The sequence below is a fragment of the Ambystoma mexicanum genome, chromosome 3q (genome assembly GCF_040938575.1).
Source record: "Ambystoma mexicanum isolate Mex_15411 chromosome 3q, UKY_AmexF1_1, whole genome shotgun sequence".
Taxonomy (NCBI): domain Eukaryota; kingdom Metazoa; phylum Chordata; class Amphibia; order Caudata; family Ambystomatidae; genus Ambystoma; species Ambystoma mexicanum.
In genome coordinates, this window is record NC_090926.1 from 190,925,979 (window position 1) to 190,942,355 (window position 16,377).

General features: G+C 47.3%; 1 protein-coding gene across 3 annotated transcripts in view; it reads left to right on the top strand.

The window, feature by feature from the left end:
• Positions 1-16,377, top strand: part of LOC138582304 (retinol dehydrogenase 7-like) — a 268,937-nt gene that overhangs the window by 126,101 nt on the left and 126,459 nt on the right. The window lies entirely within an intron of this gene.

Consider the following 16,377-nt stretch of genomic DNA (forward strand, 5'->3'; position numbering starts at 1 on the left):
TTTGTTAGCATTCAACAGAAATTATCCCTCCTGAGTAAATGTATGGAAAAAATGATGAAAGGGCAAGTCCTGAACGAGGCTGCCTTAACTAAAATCTGGGACTTTACGTTTGCAGCAAAGGAACTGAAATCACAAATGATCACTGTAGCGGTTCAAACAGAAATGCTTGCTGATAATAATACAGGAGATAATCATGTTAGAACCGTGACCCTAAAATCAAATGTGGTTGAATCAGTGATTCTGTTTTTTGATGATGTTATTTATGTATCCTCGAGAGGGGGTGGCGGGCAGTTCGCTCAAGGGGAAGATAGTTTAAAAATGCTACTGAGGAAATCCAGGGGGAAAAGCCGAAAGATAAAACGCCTGAAGTAGTCAGACCCCTTGATAACCAAAAAAGCAAGCAAGGAAAACCGATTCCAAAAATACCAGCGAAAACATTACCAAAAAACCAGCAGACCCCTAAGACGATAGGAAAATCGTCGGTCAAACATTTCTTTAAGGTAATTTCTCTGCCTAAACGCACTACCATAGCTGCATCTGAGGCCATTATTCGAAAAAATGGGACTCTAAATGTTTGTCCCCGTCAAGCCTTGGACTATCAACCCTTAGATGAGTTGGTGGGGGAGTTGGCAACCTTGGACAATGCTATAGAAGAAAAATTGAGTTCCAGGGAAGTCAACCCGGTAAGTTCACCCTCTAAACCGTCATTAGAGTTGGAAGCCAAGGAGCTTGTCCTCAGCGTACATCGGGCAGAGATCAGGAAAGCGGTCGATGCCTATATGGCCAAGGCACCACACACTAAACTATCGCCACCCCTGAAACCGAGTGTGGCGAGTGCAAGTGACAAGGCCGTTAGTGGGCAAAGTAAATTGACCCTGGAAAGAGCCTGGGTACTGAGCCATTTCAACCGCGCATCCTGACTTTAGAAAAAGTAAGTCAGGCAAGAGCTCCCACTAGTGCTCATGAAATGTCCATGGAAGCGAATCACTCTCAAGTGTTTGGCACGGCAGACCAACCTCAAGGAAATTCGGCCCAGAAAGACAACGTTGGGGGACTTGACACAAATAACGGGGCCGATCATTTCTTTGATCGGAAGTGCCCTTAAGAGATTGCAGGGTCCTTCTGCCCGGATAGAAGAAATGCCTATGCGGGTAACAGGAAAGCAGATGAAAATTACTCAACCTAAACCGGCTATGAGAAACCAGCAAACATCGTTCCCCCTGAGGTTATCATGCAGAAGTCCTCCTTGTACGCAGTATGATCTCAATAGGAGGGCGGTGATGGCCATTTTCTCAGAGATCCACCAACTACAGGATATTGTCTCATCGGACTTGTCATTAGTGGAGTTCCCTGTTCGATCTAATTGGAATTCAGTAATCCTGTGGTTCAAATCAAGAGTGGTACAAAATGTAACATGGCAGGCTAAGGATGAGTTGTTCGCACTGGGTGTTGTGGTTGAGCCGCTATTGAACACAACACATGAGGGCCCTCCACATGGCTCGAGGTCTAAGGCTCCTGGTCAGAACTAATGTGATGAAGGGGGGAAGGAGGAGTTGTTGTCAATGGTAAGCTGGAACACCAGAGGGTTTTCCCACCTCATAAACAACGATCAAGATGAGTTGTGTAAATATGACACTGTAGTTTTACAAGAGACATGGCTCACAGATGCCCCAATATGGGATAACTATGACCTACATCTAAACCCCGCAGTGAAACCCCAAATGGGTCGCCTGATGTCAGGACTTGTGATAGCCGTGAAAAGGGGCAGAGGCATAAACTCTGAGCTCTGGGCCATTCCAAATAGCTACATGATGTTAGCAAAATTAACGGCTGGTATAGAGGTGTAGGCTCTTCTGAATATATACTGGAACCCCATTGCCATGTCGGATGACACCTTTTTTAAAGACCTAAATAATATTCTAGATCTCGTGGCGGTCGAACCAAAGATAATTGGAATTGTAGTGGCGGGCGATTTAAATTTAAACTGCTTGAGTATGGCAGGTAGTAAAAATAAAAATAGAAGGAAAAGATGGGACTCCTTCGTAAAAGATAGAAGTTTGATAATTCTTAATGGTACCTTCCCATCTGATATACCTCCAGCCCCGACATGGCAAAAAGGAGACAGTAAATCGGTTATCGATTATATTTATGTAAGCATGGATCTCTGGCCTGCGGTAATGAACTTTTGTGTGACAAAAACAGAGGCGAGTGATCATAATAAACTAGAAACCCAATGGAGATGGGATCCGGTTAAGGGTGCAAACGTGGATAAACTCAAGGGTTCATCCTGTATAGTGTATGCAGGGGGGAAAAAACTATGGTGGTCAGAGAATGATGTAACTAGCCTTGATTGTATGTTAGAGAAAGGACACCATGATTATACAGTGTTGCTGAGAAACGGCATGCAGGAACATTCAGGTCTTATACAAATGCCCCGTAAACAAGGCAACAAATCAAAGCAATCATTGTTACATCTTCATGTCTTTGATAAAGATGTAAAAGAAATTAAATCAAGACTTCGTTATGAACTTAGAGTAGCCCGTAATGCACCTCTCCTGATCAGGAAAACGCTGATTACGAGTGCAAAAACAGGGTATAGGAATTGGGTTAGAAGACATCGAGTGATCCTGTATCAGGAGGATGGGGCTAGCATGCTGAAACTTTAGCAAGTAAAAACATAGCGAAAATACGGTCAACCATAAATCATGCAACCACAGGCTCCCAGTTAAGCTTACAGGTGAATGGAGTGCCCACCCAGAAATGGATTGATTACTTCTCCCTTCTTTATACCTGCCCTTCCCCCACGACCAGCAGTGAAGTTAACAGGCCCTTAGTGACCTTTCATTTGACTTAGACGATATTGTACATCTTATTGTTACTGCCTCTAACTCAAAAGCTTGTGGTCCCGATGGCCTGTCAAACTTCCGAGTTAAAAAAAATGTCTTAAAATTTGGACGACAGTCCTGTATAAAATTTTCAAGACCATAAATGTATCGCAGAGCCTCCCAAGCTCGTGGACGCAAGCAATTACTATCCCCATTTAGAAAAAAGGGGATAGACTGGAACCAAGCAGCTATAGGCCAATCTCGCTGCTCGACGTCCCGGGAAAACTATATTGTCAGCTAATCCTGAAGGAATTACAAGCTTGGGTGTCGACAAAAAAATGGATCGATCCATTGCAATCTGGCTTTTTGTAAAGGGTTTAGGAACAATACCTAACATCATGATACTCAACCTCCTCCAGGCACAGCAGCAAGAGAGATCTCAACCCTTATATATGGGCTTTATATATTTTAAGGCAGCATTTGACTATGTGGATCGTGATCTGCTGTTTAACAAACTGAAAGCGTATGAGTGCCCGACATCTTTACTCTCCTTGATCATTTTGTTCCATTCCAATACATCGATGCGGGTCCGCATGAGCTTAGATGGGAAGCTGTCTCCAGAAATTGAAACATTACGTGGCTTGAAACAGGGCTATGCGTTGGCCGCATTTTTGTTTAACTTCTTCATTTTAGATCTTGGGAATGAATTTCTGTATTGCAACGGTGATCCGCCAAGGTTTGGGGCACAGCAGATCCCGTATCTGTTGTATGCAGACAACCTTGTCCTTTTGTCCCAGACCCCACAAGGCTTACAGTGGTTACTTGTAAAGCTTGGGGAATACGCCTGTAAAAACAGATTGGTTATTAATATCAGTAAATCGCAAGTAATTGCCTGCCCATCCAAGCCGGGTCACAGAAGGTGGTTCCCCCTTACACACTCATGGTCGATTCAAGACACCAAGCTGGAAAAGGTGTCTGAATATAGATACCTGGGGATAGAAATCTCAAATAGACAATCCAAGGGCGGCATAGGAATAATGCTACAGAGTAAACTGCTCCAATTGACCTCACAGTCTAGAATAATCATAAAAGAATTTGGTAAATTCTCCTTGAAACACGCAGCTGATTTCTATAAAAAGAAAGTTGTTCCGATTGTACTGTATGGTGTGGAGAGCATGGTGTTAAACAAGGGTTCGCCAAGGGAGGCCTTAGAGGCGAAGTATTGGAGGGCGATCCTAGGCTTACCTAAAGCGACGCCGCTCGCTATGATGCGGTATGAGCTGGGGTTGGTGTCTTTGTATGCACAGGCAAGGTGGAGACAGTGTGCCCTGCTACGGAAGTGCTTGTTGGGTATTAATAGTGGGACAATTCTAGAGGTATTGGCCTCCGCCTTGTTAAAATCAGGTAATACATACCCAATGAATTGGCTGAAGTGTGTATTTAGCCATATGAACGAGGCAAATGACACATTAGAGCTGTTACTCCAGAACCCTGACTGTGCTAAAGTAAAATTCTATCGCGCTGATTGGGCGGGAACTTTAGCGAAGTGCTCCCTCTATAAAGACTTTAATGTCTGGGTGTTTGGTGTTAAGCCTTATGGTATCATTGCTCAGTACCTGCTGAAATGTCCATCTCCAGCTATACGATCTGATTTCCAACGGTTTAGATTTAATCTATGGGGTACGAGAGATGTACTATATAGACGGAAACTGATCCTACAAGAACAAAACTACTGCAGATATTGCATTGATGTTCAGCAAAAAGAAACGCTGCAACATCTGCTAGTAGATTGTCCATCACTAATGTTGGTGAGAGAAAGATATTTTCAGAATATTATCACCTTTCACACTCGCATCTCAAGTGACTACAAATGGCAAATTATGTTTTCGACCCCAAGAGAAAAAGTACAGATTGCTATAGTCCAATACCTAAGAATGGTTTTGCCGGTTGTAGCTGCCTCAAATTAAGTCATATGGGGTCTCTATGTCCCTTGAGAGGTGTTCAGTTTGGTTACTTTTCTTTTTTACTTTACCCAGTGATATTGTATTTAAACTATCCGGAAGGAATAAGAAATGTAAATTATTTTGTTTTTATTTATTGTTTTTGTTTAAGATGCTTAATATGTTTAATATGTTTATCTCATGTACCCTTGGCATTTTAATCCCTTTTTTCCTTTTGTTGTTTCGTGTTAATGTGTATTTTTGTATATATTTGAAAAGTTGTGCATCAACTAAACCAAATTAAAATAAATAAATAAATAAATAAAGTTCCTCCAGCTGCTCACTCAAGTGTGAATTGATAGGCCTAGCCATTGCAGGAAGAGCAGTAAAAACAGTAAATGACATCATTCCAAGATACCAATACATTCACAATGAATAACTGTACGGTAAACAAGGTAGCCTAGGTGTGGACAGTACTCTGCAGTCCATGACAAGATAAAATTCTATTTTAAAAATCCACTTAGAGACTCCGAAAGAACACAATGGGCAGCTACCATTACCACACGACAAATATATGCATAAATAAAATCACACATTAATACAGAAACAAATAAGTAAATAAACAAATGGAGTCAAAGAGCAGCCTGCTAGCCTGTTTACCGATGGTGTTATTCCGATGTTGTCATTTCGGCCGATATTCTGTGTCCATCTTGCCCCTGAGCGATATCCCTTGTGCTGTACTGTAGCTTGGTCTGCAATCGTTAAAGGAAAGAGATATCAGCTGTATACCGTTCTATGCGGTATACTGAATGGAGACGTCAAAGAACTGTGACCAAAAACCTTTAGTACAGTGTTTGTGCTACAGTACACTTTTCTGACAACACACATGCATGCATCGCCTGACAAGGATGCAAAAGGGCACTGCATCCATGTTGCAGGGCAGCTCTGAAATTCACAACATCCTGTCTTTTGACCCAGGCCCCGGGCCGCATGAAATGCGGAACGATAGAGGGTCTGGGAGTTTAGGCACCGGGTCGGGGGAAAACGGCGCGAAAGCGTAGGGAGGGGCGTCCGAATGGCGCCACAAGAAACAAAGGCCCAGGAAGGGCAGGAAACAGCACCTGGGTAGGTGCGAAATATAACAACAGGAAGTCAGGGGGTAACCCGGCCGCCCCCAGGAAGGAACAAAAGGCCGGGGGGGTATAAGTAAGCCTGGAAAAGTAGAGGCGGCACAAACCAGGTAAGAGCTCACCTCTCTCGGGTAGGCTCTTGGTACCTGGAGAAGGGAAAGGAAAAACGTTTGCTCTTGCGAGCTCACGCGCTTTCAACCCTTCAATAAGCAGAGCTCTTGCGGGTTCACGCATTTTATAAAGGTGTTCGTCGCTTGAGAATACCGCGGCAACCGAAACGACACCAGAGCGAGCGAGAGGGATAGTCGTTGAGGTGCCGAACGGAAGCGCGACTGACAGAATTCAGACAAGAAGGATGGCGGATGGGAGAGCGAAGAGGACCCGAGAATTCTCAGAATGGGCAAGAAAAGCAGAGAAGGAGTATGGAGCCCAATGGGTACTGGAAGTAATGCAGAAAGAAGAAAGGGCGAAGGCAACATCTGTTCATCGAGCACAGCAGCAGCGAAGGCGAGGAAGAAGTGCCACAAGGACAGAAGAGGGGGAGAGGGGAATCAGGAAGAACAGAAGAGGAGACGGAGACGATGAGCAAGAGAAAGAAGAAAGATAAAAAGAAAGGTACTGTGAATAATAATGTTGGGAATAAAATAGTAAAGATGTTAAAAAATTGCGTCACGGGTTCGGGTAAGTCGCCCAGACCCAACGACAGGAAGAACAGACAGGGGAAGAACAGCAGGGAAGAATGGTTGGGAAATTCTTCAGAGGAATCCAGCAGTGAGGATGAAGAAAGGGATCATCTAAAGGCTTGGGTAAAGTGGAAAGGAGTGGTGAGCAAGGAAAAGCGGAGTGGGGTAGGGGGGGCAGGGATGGAACCCAGAGAGGCCCCGGTCCCTACCCCACAGGGGGCACCAGATGAGCCCAAGGAAGTTCCGGTCCCGACGCCACAAGGGACACCAGTAGTCCCAGTGCCCCAAGGAACGCCAATAGTAGCGACGCTGAAAGGCGCGACGGTAGGTCCAAACATAGGGGCAGGGGCAACAACAACGGTGGCAGCGGTAGAGAATGAGGCACCACTCATGACGAAATATGGCAGGCCAACCATGGGTAAAGACGCACAGGGCAGGTCAATGAAAGTGATGGCCTGGTACATAAATGACAAAGTAAAGGAAAAAATTTGGAGAAAAGAGTTGATCGATATATTTACATTATTAGATTGCCAGAAAAGGGGGATGAATGTAGCAGTCGAAGACATGAAAGAAGATGAAAAGAGTTTACTCAAAAAGGGGCCAGTAGTGAGGAACTTCGATAATTGGATGTCGGCCTTTACCATAATGTCGACAATCATATTACAGAAATTCCCGGAGGACGGGGTAGCGTTAGTTGCTTATCAACAGAGGGTGCTGAAGGTCCACGCAGCCTTTGGTGGGGACGCATGGCTAGAGTACGACCACGAGTTCAGGAAGGAGATGGACTGCTTCCCGGACATGGGATGGGACGAAGAAAACTTTAACCTCTACATTTTTAATGTGCTGAAAGAAAAGTGGGATTCCAAGGAGCGGAATACAGGCGGACAGCAGAGAAGGCAGTACTGGCAGAGCGATTACAAGACAGATTATAGATCTAGTAACAGAAGATACGACTCCAGTTACGACAGATATAGGAAACAGAGTTTTCGGAGCGGAAATTACGGGCCTCAGAAAGGATGGCAGAGCAGCCTGCCCCCAACAACACAAGGTGGGGGCAGTGGGAGCCCGGGTATGGCTCGAACAGAAGCAGGGCAATGTAGGAGCTTTGAAAAAGGGGTACCATGCAGCTGTGGGTGGAAGTGCAAATTCAGCCACAAATGCGAGAGATGCAAGGGCGACCACAGCAGCTCCAAGTGCACAAGGGCCGCAGCTCCGAGCGGCAGAAGAGACGAGACACGGAAATAAGAACTGGGGCAGGAAAGGGGCTACGCCGGTAAAGATCGAGAGATGGAAAGGTGGCTCCGGAATTACCCCGATCAAGAAGCGGCAGAGCAGATTAGGCGAGGCTTTAGGGAGGGGTTTAACATCCCGTTCACCGGCCATGGAGCGCAAGACATTCCCAGGAATCTGAAATCAGCAATCGAAAACAGAGAGATAGTGACCAAGAAGATCAGGAAGGAAGTAGAACTAGGGAGGGTTGAGGGCCCATTCAGGGCCCTACCATTTGAAGAATTCTTGTGCTCTCCGCTAGGGCTGGTGCCGAAGAAAGAGGAAGGGGAATACAGGTTGATACACCACCTATCCTACCCCCCGGGGGCCTCGGTGAACGACGGCATCGCTCAGAGCAAAGCGACAGTAACATATTCAGATTTCGAAGAGGCAGTGGAATTGGTCAGGAAAGCAGGGGAAGGGGCATGGATGGCGAAAGCAGACATTAAATCGGCATTTCGCCTTTTGCCAGTCAACAGCGGATCACAAAAATGGCTATGTATGCATTGGGAGGGGGAATACTTCATCGTAGAAATAACGAGTGAGTGGGGCATTCCGCTGGCAGATGAAAAAACGACGGGAGCAACACAGGTGATCCAATTTCTAGGGTCGAACAGGGGGAGGTGTCGGATCCCAGAGGACAAAGTGACGGAGCTACTCAAGACAATACAGGAGCTACGAGGAAGAAACAAGGCAACCGTGAAGGAATTGCAAGCACTGGCAGGAAAACTGAACTTTGCAGGAAGAGTCATACCGCAGGGAAAGGTGTTCCAGAGAAGGATCGAGCTGAAGACAAGAGGTGCTACCAAAGGGCACCACAGGGTCAGGCTGGGAGGTGGAATCAGGAGAGACTTGGAAATCTGGGCCGATTTTTTGGAAAACTTCAGGGGTACAGTGATATGGCGCTCGCCAGTGAACGAAGAAGGTAGAAGAGTGTTATTCACTGACGCAGCCGGTGGCGTTGGTTTTGGAGCAATACTGGGGAGAAAATGGTGCGCAGATGAGTGGCCTGAATCATGGCGGGTGGCGGAATGGACAAAGAACATAAAGTTACTAGAGCTCTTCCCGATTTGGGTCGCGTTATGCGCATGGGGGAAGGAGCTAGGCAATAAGGAGTTGGCGGTATGGTCGGACAACATGGCAGTAGTACATGTGTTAAATAAGGGAAGTGCATTATGCAGTATAGTGTTGGAATTGGTGAGGGCAATCACACTAGAAAGCCTAAAATTAAAAACATGCATAAAAGCGAGGCATATCGCAGGGGAAGAAAATGTGGTGGCTGATGCAATCTCTCGTTTTCAGTGGGAGAGATTCAGGGAGCAGAGACCGGACGCCGACAAGGAAAAAACGCCCACGCCACGAAAGGCATGGGTCCCATTGGAGGCACTAGAAAAGAAAGCACGGTTGGCCTCAAGGTCGACTCAAAAGAGGTGGAGGAAGAGCGGAAAAAGGAAAGGGTCATAGACAAGCTGACCAGGAATGCCCTGACATACAAGACTGGTAAGCAGTACGCAAAGAGTGTAAAAGATGTGTTGTTGGAAACAGGTGTCAAAGTGGTGGAAAAAATATCGACGGAAAAAATCTGTGAATTTCTGGAAGGGGCATTTGCCAAAGGTAAAAAGAAAAGCTGAGCAGCAGCGCACCTAGCGGCGGTGGCATATACCGCAAAAGTGGCGGGCATACCGGACCCGACTAACAGCGATAAGATAAAATATGCGATGAGGGGATGGCCGAAGCTAGAGGGGAAGAAGCCAGATAGCAGAAGGCCGGTCAATTTTGGGAAATTGATAATGTTACTGAAAGTGCTACCAACTACATGCAGCAGCACATACGAAACTGCGCTGTTCAGGGCAGCATTTGCGCTAGCGTATTATGGGGCTTTCAGAATAGGGGAACTGGTGGCCAGGAATACGGTGGCAGGAGACGGCCTGGCAAGGAAAGACATCAGTATGGGCGACAAAGGGATGTCGATAATGCTAAGGAAATCTAAGACAGACCAAGCAGGGAGAGGGAGAGCGATAGATCTCAATTGCATCAGAGAGAAGGACCACTGTCCCAGATGCATCACCAGGGAATTTTTAGATCTACGTCCAGAAATTGACGGGCAGTTATTGATACATAGGGACGGCAGCGCGCTCAGCAGGTACCAGTTTCAGGCGGTATTGAAGCAAGCGGTGGCAAAGGCGGGATGGGATCCAGCCGAGTTTGGGACACACTCTTTCAGGATAGGGGCAGCAACCTCTGCGTGGGCGGGAGGCCTGGGAGCGAAAGGGGTGAAACGAATTGGGGGTTGGAAGTCGAAATGTTTTAAGAGATACATAAGGGAGGAACTGATATGATATTTATCTCCCCCGTTTACACAGAGGTCGGACCCTACAAATCGGCCTGGATAGTGGGGCACTCTTTTGTGACCCGGGCAGGCAGGTGGCTGGAAGAGGTGAACCAAGGATTACATTTCAGGAACACAATTACGGCATGGTGGGGCCTCCCGGGGATGCACTGGGTGGACATCCACGACAGGCTATCGGACTTAATAGGTTTCAGGGAACCCCCCCGAGTACCTGGTTATACATTTAGGGGGGAACGATCTGGTGAGCACAAACAAGGGCAAATTGCAAAGAAAGATCTGTGAGTCACTGCATAGCATAGCTCGCAGCTGGTGGAAGACAGAGATTTTTATGTCAGAAATAATACCCAGAAGGATCTGGCACGGGGCACAGAAGAGGCACGCAATTGAGATAGCGAGAAAGAAGTTAAATAAATCAGTAGAGAAGTACTGCAAGAGTACAGGTCTACATTTCATAAGACATGGCTTACACCGGAGCAACCCGGACATGTTTCACCAAGATGGAGTGCACCTATCAAAGGTTGGGATGGGGGTTTTTTCCGTAAAGGACACCCACTCAGGTGTGGCGGCATGTGCCCAGGAACGAAGGCTCAGGGATAACAAAGACTCAGAAGGAGCCTTGAGCGGCTTCGGAACTGGACACAATGTGCCCAAAAGCATATGTCTATGTAATGATTTGTTATAATGGATTTTCTGTAAGAAAATAAAATGCCTACGGCCTACAAATTTTCCATACACACAAAGTTGTCTGTAATTTATTATTTAGGTAGGGATCTGGTAAGAGCAGCAAGGTGAACCCACACTACTCAGCCTATGACCCAGGCCCCGGGCCGCATGAAATGCGGAACGATAGAGGGTCTGGGAGTTTAGGCGTGGGATGGGGGGAAAACGGCGCGAAAGCGTAGGGAGGGGCGTCCGAATGGCGCCACAAGAAACAAAGGCCCAGGAAGGGCAGGAAACAGCACCTGGGTAGGTGCGAAATATAACAACAGGAAGTCAGGGGGTAACCCGGCCGCCCCCAGGAAGGAACAAAAGGCCGGGGGGGTATAAGTAAGCCTGGAAAAGGAGAGGCGGCACAAACCAGGTAAGAGCTCACCTCTCTCGGGTAGGCTCTTGGTACCTGGAGAAGGGAAAGGAAAAACGTTGCCACCCAACCCACCTTACAAGAGAAACGTAAGAGGTGGGGGTGTGCAGGCAGGAGCCAGGACGCCGAGTACTCCTTCGGTACATGGTACAAAAAGAGGGTGCAAAAGTGGAAGTAAGAACGCTGAGTACTCTTTCGGTACACGGTCCAAGAAAAGAAGGGATAAGCAGTAGAAAAGAACGCAGAGTACTCTTTCGGTACACGGTCCAAGAAACGTCGTAGGCGGCATGTGCCCAGGAACGAAGGCTCAGGAATAACAAAGACTCAGAAGGAGCCTTGAGCGGCTTCGGAACTGGACACAATGTGCCCAAAAGCATATGTCTATGTAATGATTTGTTATAATGGATTTTCTGTAAGAAAATAAAATGCCTACGGCCTACAAATTTTCCATACACACAAAGTTGTCTGTAATTTATTATTTAGGTAGGGATCTGGTAAGAGCAGCAAGGTGAACCCACACTACTCAGCCTATGACCCAGGCCCCCGGCCGCATGAAATGCGGAACGATAGAGGGTCTGGGAGTTTAGGCGTGGGATGGGGGGAAAACGGCGCGAAAGCGTAGGGAGGGGCGTCCGAATGGCGCCACAAGAAACAAAGGCCCAGGAAGGGCAGGAAACAGCACCTGGGTAGGTGCGAAATATAACAACAGGAAGTCAGGGGGTAACCCGGCCGCCCCCAGGAAGGAACAAAAGGCCGGGGGGGTATAAGTAAGCCTGGAAAAGGAGAGGCGGCACAAACCAGGTAAGAGCTCACCTCTCTCGGGTAGGCTCTTGGTACCTGGAGAAGGGAAAGGAAAAACGTTGCCACCCAACCCACCTTACAAGAGAAACGTAAGAGGTGGGGGTGTGCAGGCAGGAGCCAGGACGCCGAGTACTCTTTCGGTACATGGTACAAAAAGAGGGTGCAAAAGTGGAAGTAAGAACGCTGAGTACTCTTTCGGTACACGGTCCAAGAAAAGAAGGGATAAGCAGTAGAAAAGAACGCAGAGTACTCTTTCGGTACACGGTCCAAGAAACGTCGTAGGCGGCATGTGCCCAGGAACGAAGGCTCAGGAATAACAAAGACTCAGAAGGAGCCTTGAGCGGCTTCGGAACTGGACACAATGTGCCCAAAAGCATATGTCTATGTAATGATTTGTTATAATGGATTTTCTGTAAGAAAATAAAATGCCTACGGCCTACAAATTTTCCATACACACAAAGTTGTCTGTAATTTATTATTTAGGTAGGGATCTGGTAAGAGCAGCAAGGTGAACCCACACTACTCAGCCTATGCCCCTCGTGGATACAGAATGTGTGGCAGGGGCCACATCGTGGTGAGAGCGGACAGGTGCATGCGTTTTCGCCAAAAGCCGATCGGCGATAGAAGAAACACGAAATAAATCAGCCAGAGTCCACTTTACAATAGAAGGGGTATCACTCAGGGTCAAAGCGCTCTCGAAATATCCGTCAACATTGCAGCTCTTGATGACAATAAACTGAGAAGCGAGAGGAATCGGGCCGAGTATTGCTCAGCTTGCATTAATGGGGAAAGGTTAAAGGGGACGGATTGTTATGGGGTCACTTGTGCATAGGCGCGTTATAAATGCCATATCATATCACATTTGTGTCCCTGAAGGATGCCTGAAAACCCTAAATGGGCAATTTCACAGGGAAGCTAAGAAGGCAGAGGGCTGACCTGGCTCATGTGTGAGCGGTCACTTCCTGACTTGACATTTCTTTGATGTATTTATTCCTTAAGGTCTAATGCCAAATAAAGTAATATAACTGACTGAGTCTATTTATTCATTAATGGATTTAAAGCTACACCCCAACAATTTTTCAAAAAGTGCATCTAATCTAATTGGGAAGAAATGGGGGATCTTCACATTGAAGCAGAGAACTAAGCTCACCCACTCACAGCCCTGAGCTCACCCACTCATAGCCCTGAGCTCACCCACTTACAGCTCATCAAAAACAGAAACATAGCCACTGTTACCACTGAAGTATGAAGTTAAAATGTAGTAAAACAAATGTAAACCAACACTACATATTATAGAACATGCTCCCTATATTTTTTGTTACACTGAGGTTTTGGTGATCCAGTGGCTGATGAAGGGGGTGCCGATGGCCTGAGAGGCAGTAGTCACCCTCCAAACCCTCCACAGGACCGCTGGCATTCGACACACCACTTTTGGCCGAGGAGTATGAGTTCATATAATGGAGTTGACGGATGACTTTTAAAAAGTGCTCACACCCAAACGACTAATCATTAAATGAGGCTGAAAATTCCCACGCTTCAGAAAATCCAACGCCCTACTTGAAGTTTCCGTTTCTGCTGAGGAACCTCCACAAACCCCAAAGCTGCCCTGTCGCGCGCCCACACTGGTCAGTGAGAGACAGAAGACGGACACTCGGCTACTGGACTCCAGACTGAGAGGATATCCGGAGGTAATAATCCTTGGCACTGTGAAGGACCACTTCTTAAGTGCTACTTCATCCCACAGGTAACCCTTGTGTGAGTGCTTGCAGTCCAGGCTTGAGTAACATTTTTGGTAGGGGGGAGGGTCATGACATTGCAAGCCTAAAAATGTGGAGTTCGCTTCATGTTTTTGGAATCCAAACTACTTACAGGATTAAAATGTCGGGAGTAAACACATTCCATGACAAAAAAATGTATGGAATGGGGCTGTCTTCTATATTTCAAGCCTGTAAAAAAGCAGGGAAGACAGAGTCGCAGTTATACTTTTGCTGCCACGGAGCTTTCTGGCTGCATCGCATGTAGCAGACATTTGGGGTCGGGTTGGCTGGGAATAGCTCTACGTGCACCATTGCTGCTTTACAGAGGGCTGCTTTGTCTGCCGGCTGCTGCTTCATCAGGTCCACTAGAGAGGGAGCTGGGGTTCCAACCTGAGCGAGAAATTGCCGGGGTTGCTCACGTGGGGTTGTATTTGCATCGCCATTGAAAAATCACCATCTGTGACATGGTTACTGATCGAATGGTCCTCCTGATGTTTTGACCAACAGCTCCCTCATGGTTCCCCACTAACTTTGCTGGCTATGGCTGATGGGGAGGACGACATAATGGGTAACCATGATTCAGGGGGGCGGTAGCATGAACGGCCTCAGCTGCATGGGGCAGTGACTCTACCCTGTATGGCCCACATCAGAAAGCTGTTGGCATTCCTGGATCTGGGACGCGCCAGGGCAACCTGCAAAACCATTGTAAGAGCAGAGATGGCTGCAGCTCTACAGCACATGTGTTAGGAGCCAGAGGGTAAGATGGGCAGCAAGTGCCGATAGTACCGCATGCCAAGCCAAACATTGCCCGCTGGAGGGCGGTACGTATATGCCGTCAGTCATCCCTCTGGAGTTGTACGTCCACAGCTGATGTCGTCACTGAGTATGTTGTCGGTCTTGGGTCATGAAGGGGTCCTTTTATTCCTGTCTTTGACATACGAAGCTGCGAGACAAAAAGAGTCTTGATTCCATCGCTGAATTCCTTGGGCGTAGGCGAGGGCAGGGCAGCAAGATTATTGCGTAAAGCGAGAGTGACGCAATTCGTCGTAGTAAAATACTCCTTTTTTGCTTGGAGATTAACAGCACATGGCTTCAGTCAGGGCTTTAAGTGGGCCGGGGCCTGTCGGGGCCGGGTCCCGGCAGTCTCCAAAAAGTGGGACTGAGCCGGGGCCCTGCCGGGGCCCCCGTCCCACCGCACGCAACATTGGCGGGATGCATTATCCCGTCGCGGCGGCAGCCGCGACGGGAGATGCGCCTGCCATGAAGTCAGGCGATCTGACAGAAGTGGCAGCCAACCACAGCGATGCTGTGCCTGGCTGCCACTTCTGCAAGTCATAGTAACTGCCTCTGGTGACCTCTCGCGCGAGGGGTCACCACAGGCAGTTACTGTCCCTTTGTTTCCCCAGGTCACCGAGGCATCTTTAACCCTCGGCGAACCTGGGGATTCCTGGGGATTCCTTGACATTTTTCGAGGTTTATGAAAGATGGCTTGAAAAGTACACAATTCAAGCCATCTTTTATAAAGCTTTGCCGAGGACAATTTTGTCTCCAAATGAGGGCCCCCCCCTAGATTTCTTACCCCACTTAAACCCCTGGCTTCAGTCATCTTGGGGTGAGCGCTGGAGCTGGGGTCTGTTAGGGTTTACGAATCACATTTGTACCACGTACTTTGCATTGGTGTATTTTATAAAAATGGATGGAGGAACCCCAATGTGTACATTACTATGTACCATGAGGTATTTGGTTGTGTGTAACTTTTGTATATGTTGTTGAGAGGATCTACAGATTCCAGAATAAAGTAAATTGGCCGAAGTAAGTAGAAGATGGACGCTGGCCACAGGGAGTGAAGGCGGGACTCCTGGAGACATTCAAGGAACATGAAAATAGCATCAGCTTATTTAAGAAAACCTCTTAGCTGCGGTGCCCCTAGTTCCACAGTAAATTATTTAAACGTTAGACAACGAGTGAGGGTCCTAAATGGACATGCACATACCCCTCCTTTCATATTCAATGCAGGGGGGCAGTTGCTTCTGGAAAGGGGCTTTTAAAGATTCGAATTGGCATGTTACTGACTCGGCCTTCCCCAGCCCTTAGAGCGTTTCAAAGGAGACTGCATTTCCGGAAATCGACAGATTTTTGGAATCAAAATATGTACATGCTGTGTCATTTCTTACCAATACATCCGGAAATGGGCATACCCGGTCAAGTGGCACAGCGAGTAGAGCGCTCGCTTTGACATCCGGGCAGAGCCTGCTCACGCAGGTTCGAATCCCGGCGGGGCCAAACTCAACCTTTCATCCTTCCGAGCTCGTTAAATGAGCACCACACACCGTGGGTAATAATAAGCTGCGCTCAGATACACGCGGGTTTGTAGTGCTATATAAAAGCCACCTTATTATTAATTATCTGGCGAGTTGAATTCTGTCCCGGAGTGATGATGAAAGAGCCGAAGACCTTCCCTTTAGATGGGGGAGGGAGTACAAACACCTTCTTTTTGGGTACATGGAAGTTTGGGGGCACTAGGGTTTCTCAATATAAACT